We start from the raw sequence: 6592 nt of genomic DNA on the forward strand, positions 1-6592 counted from the left end.
GTGGGCACTGTTTTAAAACCAGATCAAATAAAACATTCGGCAATAGTGATGAATAGAATGAATGTAGTGGTTGTTTTCCTAACAAACCCGCTCTAACTCTAAAGCATTACTCATGTTACGCTAAATAACAGACGACAGGTGAAAGAGCATAAAAAGTGCATGGAGTCACGGGCTCAGCATTACAGTCAGCAGTAGTGTGGCTGGCCACAAAATGGCTGTGGGGTTTCAGATGTATAAATCCTTTAGTTATACAAAGCAAACATTGTGGTTGGAAACCTGAGGTCACTGATAAACCGTTTAAACATGCAGACGAGATGAAACTTGACAGCAGTTATCGGTAAGGCCAGACAGAATCTGCGGACATTTTTTGCTATTTCTGCTGAGAATTTTGTACAAATCTGCAGATTTATGTGGAATTATTTTGGGAGTGTTGAAACTAAAAACTTAATATATTAAATAAAAAATAATACAGTTTTAACTTTTGTTTAATGTTTACAATGCAAATTCATCTGAATACACTTATGTATAATATAATATATCTACTAAAAGACAGAAAATATTACTTTACAAAGCTGTAATGTAAATAAATCATATGAACATGTTCATATTAGTCTGTAATATTACTGAAATTAATTGATAAACTGAATAAATATAAATGTACGCACATTTACACAAGTAAATAAATAGAATCAATGAAGGGCTAAAAATCTGCGAAAATCTGTTCCGTGTGGGCCTAGTTATTGGTAGTTTGGTACACACTCAGGACAGGGTTTCTAAGCTATTCTAGCATTGCTACTGAATAAATGTTGTGTTTGATGGTTCATTAGAAGCAGTGATGCTTTTATTAAGGAATGCTTTATTAACATCGATAATAACTAACACTACCACTCAAAAGTCTCTGAAGACACAAAGAAGTCTCTGCTTATCTGCATTTAATATAAATATGATGAAACATGGGCAGCACGGTGGCACAGTGGGTAGCACAATCGCCTCACAGCAAGAAGGTCACTGGTTCGAGCCACGGCTGGGTCAGTTGGCATTTCTGGGTGGAGTTTGCATGTTCTCCCCGTGATTGCGTGGGTTTCCTCCGGGTCCTCCGGTTTCCCCCACGAGACCAAAAAACATGTGGTATAGATGAATTGGGTAAGCTAAATTATCCTAAGTGTATGTGTGTGTTTGAGTGTGTATGGATGTTTCCCAGTAATGGGTTGCAGCTGGAAGGGCATCTGCTGCGTAAAACATATACTGGATAAGTTGGCGGTTCATTCCACTGTGGTGACCCCAGATTAATAAAGGCTAAGCCCAAAAGAAAATGAATCAATGATAAAACATTAAATCACAAAGTAATTATAATACATTTATAAAGATTTCCATAAAAAAAACATCAAGCATAAAATGTTTTCAACATCGATAAGAACCATCATTAATGACTGAGGACCAATAATTTAAAATGAGCCAAAACAACACAATCTTTGAGGGGTTTTTGGAACAACTTAATAGTTTTATGTTCAATCCACTTAAATTCGCAAAATCAATGAAGTCAACTTAATTGATCTGTGTTGGGACAACATAAAGGAATTAAGTGGAACCCAGCATTTTTAGTGTGCAGGATTGTGAGACAAACAGGGTTTCACAATATAAATGATTTTTATACAATATATATTATTTAATATGTGTTTAAACACAGCCAATATGAGCAGAAGAGACTTCTTTCAATAAAACTTTTCACTGGTAGTGTAAGTCATTGATAATAAAATAATATGATATGTTGCTCAAATAACATAAAAGTACAACTAAATGAATAAGAGACAGTCTCTGACAGCTTGTTACAATCATTAAATTCTTATAAAAAATATATTATTTTTATGTAACTGCACAAAAGTAGCAATAGCTGTAGTGGATGGTATTCACATAAATATGAGGAACGGATTATACAGTTCCTACAGAAATTGCATTTTCTTATGTGATGCCAGAGCAGCTGTTTCAGAGTTTACCGTACCTCTAAAAGACATTCCTTGCAAACATCCCCAGTGTTATCAAATCTGACTCAGCACACTGTGTGCCATCCAGACAGCATCTCTCACCCCTCCTCCTCTGCTCTATACAGCCACATCCAGCCCAATAACACTGACAAAATCAGCACTACCTGAACTGACGCACGCCGTTCCCTTCTGATTCTTTTCTCTGGTTTATGAAGAATATTTTGGACTGAATCCTACGGTGCAGCAGCTGAGCATCACAGGCTGTATAAAAAAAAGATGCATAAATCCTCAGTTTGGGAGCTTGTGTGTTGTTGACGTAAATGAAAGCCGCATGAGTGCTGGAGGCTGACGTCATATTTTAAGGTCGCGTCGGATCTTTGTTTTTCTAATAACCTGTCTCTAAAGTGAAATTCAGGTGAAATTGCTTGGATTGAAACAGAACTGGGGAAAGTATCTTAGAGCAATTCGATAATGCTCGATCTATATCGTTTAAAAGCTACCTCACAATTCTCAAATCATCCCTCCTTAACAAAAGATAGACAGCCATGGAAAATCCGAGTCATTTCCTCGAATCGGTTTCTTTGAACAGCTCGTTTCAAAGATCCGATTCCTAAAGAATTCAGCCATTACATTTCTACTCCAAGTGCTATAATTTTAAAGTTTACAAAAGCCCTTGGATATTTTGGCGATGATCAAAATTATCAAAGCATTATACGATGATATGATATGTAGCCATATGTTACCGTTAAAATGTCATGTAATTCAACATTTTATAACAAAAACAAAGTCATTTTAGGTTGTATAATGATATTATTGTACTTCAATAACAATTTAAAGGTTCAATATAATTTATTGACTCTATTTCATACATAGATACTATTTTAAAAGGAGAATAATTTCAACGGGGAAAAAAAACATTTGAAAAGATTCAAATCAGTTCAGACAGGGTTGACAAGCGGTTGAACAGATTCAACGAAAAGATTTGACTCAAACGAATGATTCTCTTCAGAACAGAAAATTTGTGCAGCCAAATGTATACGTACAGAGGAGTAAATCTGCTGTTCGTGTACATAAAAATCACATCACAGAAAAATCACAGAACATAACTTTTTAGTTATTTATTTACAGTGTAAATGAAATCGATTGGTGGCTGATCTCCTATTGTCTTTGTTCGGGGATTACGTTGCAGTCATAAAATTCAGTTCCACTGACAGCTGACGAATTAAAAACATCATTCAGCCTTCGTAACTTATTTAAACGGTTTGTACACTACAATATCTTACATTATGTAGTAATTCAATATTTAATGAAGCAGCTTTAAACACGAATCAATTGTGAAACTGATGACTGAACAAAGAGCACATCAATGCAATGAAGCGGTTTCATAACACTGCAGCTCTGAGATAACGAGCATGTGTTGGCATATAACATATTTCTATAAGCTACAGACTTAACAGATAAATAAATGTTGCTTTCATTGTCAGCTGATTCGAGTTGCATCTCGGTCTGGATGAGATCAGGATCTAAACTCACCTGCCGTCGTCTGTGTCTGACTGACAAGACTCGTTTTTTTCTGTGTAGCGCTCTCTCCAGTTTTGTCTGTGTTTTGTGATTAATTCTGATGCATGTGGTGATTTATTAAGCCGTTCGTGATGAGTTGACATGCTACATCACATGTCGCATCAAAACAGACGACTGTCTCAGCTCTGATCGGCATTGCTAAAAAAAATATATATATTGTGTTTAACGTGTCACGCGCGCCACAATTTGCACTGGCTTTGTTGTAACCACGGCAGTAACACATTTATGTGTAGTTATGCCTTGTCTACCCAATAGTTAGGATTTTAGACATTTTGTATTTGTTAAATATTTTAAGTGGAAACGTTAGGGAATACATTTCCTTACTAATTAGGTTACATATTCAAACAGGCAAACACTGCTTATATTGATCCAGGCCTGTAGCCAGGGAGGGTTGGGGTGGTTCAAAAGACCCTCAAAGGTCCAGAATTTGTCCTATACATTAGCTCATTTTTCCTATTTTGACTGCTATGCCATTATAAACAGCCCATCTTAAAAGGCTTTAAGACCAAATGGAATCCTGGTGTGACTTAGGTAAATCAGTTTTGGCCAAGGCAAACAATTATTTTTCATCAGTCCAACATACAAGTGCAGGAAAACATCTGATATAAGCAAAGTCATATTTTGCTGTTGTTTTTAAATACAGAAAACATTTGACAAGTTATTTTTGTTCACATATTGGACTTTATTCTTTAAAGGAAACATGGCCAATAAAAAAGTATGAAGCACATTTTCACACCAAATTCTGACTGAGGAAAGTTATACTGAGGAATACTGGCCTGTTTGAAATTTTCCTAATAAATTACAAAAGGCTTCAGTTTTTAATTTAAAACGTTTTTCTAATGATATATGATGTAATGAATTTGTATTTTAAAAATAAATATTTGTCATATTTCTTTATTCTAAATATTTAGGAAATATGTTTTGTACATCAAAAAGTTTGGTTATGACCATCCGACAAGATAATCCAACTAAAAATGCTGCTTAATATGTAATATAAATGCGGTATTTAAATCTCATTATTAAATAAAAAAATGAGGCGAATAACTGCAAAAATGTCCACTTCTTGAGAAAAAAGAACCACCTCATTTACCAGGCTGGCTACGGGCCTGTAATCAGTGTTGTAAAGTAACAAATTACAAATACTCAAATTACTGTAACAGTAGTTACAGTACTTTAGTTCAAAGTAGTTTTGAAAATATGTACTTTTAGTTTCAATTGAGTACATTTAGCTATCATGACATTACTTATCAACATGTGGCTTATAGTCTATATTGTATATATTTTGTCACTAGTATTGGGGATTGGCTGAGTAAAAAAAAATCAGTCCTGCAATTCCTGTCCAATCAAATCCAAGTAAATCGCACCATACTGAACAACCTGAAGAAATGGGCGCTTTATAAATGCAGCAAACCGCTAGAAAGCATTAAAAGTGTGCAAGAAGAAGTCCAAAATCTTTACATGAGAAGATGAAGGATGTTAACTGAATGACTGAAATCACCAAATGGCCTTAAACAATAACTAAATGCACTACAGAATGTTAAATTTTCACACACACATGCACAAATTGCATGTAAACGCTTCAACATTTCACTGTTTAATACCAAAGTCTTTAAAATACAAATGACATGTCACTCGTATAGTTTCGAATGGAGAGAATGTAACGGTCAATATGGTGTATGAAGCCCCACCCTCTTGTACAGGAGCCAATCAGCAATCGCTATTGACTGACGATTCTCCAGGAGAGGGGCTGAGATTCTGCAGATTTTGTGTTTCAAACTTTTATAAATAAAACTAAAGAGAAGGTGTTGTTTAATTTCATTGGTGCTTCCTAATATGAAATTCTATGATAAATTTGGCAAGCAATTTTGGCAAATTACTCACTACTCTTGAGCACTTTAGAAAGGTCTACTTTTTACTCCTACTTTGAGTAATATTTACAACAGATACGTTTAGTCTACTTGTACTACAATTTTTGGGCTAGTAACGGTACTTTTAATTGAATAAGATTTTTTGAACTCTTTCCACCACTGATCCCTGCTGAAAAATCCAGCTTAAACCAGCCTAGGCTGGTTGGCTGGTTTTAGCTGGTTGATCAGCCTGATTTTAGAGGGGTTTTGGCCATTTCCAGGCTGGTTTCCAGCCATTTCCAGCCTGGTTTTAGCTGGTCAGACTGGAAAATGACCAGCTAAATCCAGCTAAAACCAGCTTGACTAGCGTGGTTTAAGATGGACATAGCTGGTTTTGGCTGGGCTGGTTAGCTGGATTTAGCTGGTCATTTTCCAGTCTGACCAGCTAAGACCAGCCTGGAAATGGCCAAAACCCCTCTAAAACTAGGCTGGTTGACCAGCTAAAACCAGCCAAGGCTGGTTTAAGCAGTTTTTTTCAGTAGGGATATTAATATTACAGAGAACAAAAACGTTTTGACATTACATGTTTTGCCTGTATGTGCTGGCTCAAGGACAGTGCCTCTAGTCCAGAGATGCCCAAAGTAGGGCCAAAGGTGGCCCGTTCTAACCTTTGATTTGACCCATCATTCCATCTGAGAGAAGAGTTATTATTTCTAATTTGATGTAAAATAACTTTTTTGTTAGTTTTATTGCTTAGCTTCAAAAAAACTAACTGAAATTAAATGTTTCAATTAAATGTTGTAAATTAATCTGATTTTTAAAAATTTACATACTGTCACCCGACCGATAGATGACTATGCAGAAGACATCAAGACATCAGCAAGCCAATCAGGTTAAAAACTAGTGTAATTCAGTTAGAAATGAGATTGTTTTGTTTTTACCGTAGTAAGCTGTAGTAAAATGTTGACATTTTAGCATTACCAAGAGCCACACTTTCATCTTAACTTTTTAAACGTAACCAGCATCTCGTATAGCCTGGTTGTGTGTAAATGTACCGCGAATTTTGATTTTGTGGGAAAACCGTCAATTTAAATAAGAGACCCGAGTTTTCGTTTTCCCTCTGCGTTTATCGCATCGTTAAACAAAAGATCAACTGAGCTGAGTTACCTAAAGCGTTGCATT

The 6592-nt window shown here is 35.6% G+C and overlaps 1 protein-coding gene across 2 annotated transcripts in view; it reads right to left on the reverse strand.

The window, feature by feature from the left end:
• klhl17 (kelch-like family member 17) overlaps positions 1–3685 on the reverse strand; it is a 30510-nt gene extending 26825 nt beyond the window's left edge. The window contains exons 1-2 of one of the 2 annotated variants that reach the window (XM_056449430.1): positions 3516–3685; positions 2147–2243 (exon numbers count right to left, since the gene is read on the reverse strand). The gene's annotated coding sequence lies outside the window, so the exon portion shown is untranslated. The remainder of the gene's footprint in view (positions 1–2146; positions 2244–3515) is intronic. The other variant, XM_056449431.1, reaches the window with a different exon arrangement.
• Between the last annotated feature and the right edge of the window lie 2907 nt (positions 3686–6592).

The sequence above is a fragment of the Danio aesculapii genome, chromosome 23 (genome assembly GCF_903798145.1).
Source record: "Danio aesculapii chromosome 23, fDanAes4.1, whole genome shotgun sequence".
Lineage (NCBI taxonomy): Eukaryota > Metazoa > Chordata > Actinopteri > Cypriniformes > Danionidae > Danio > Danio aesculapii.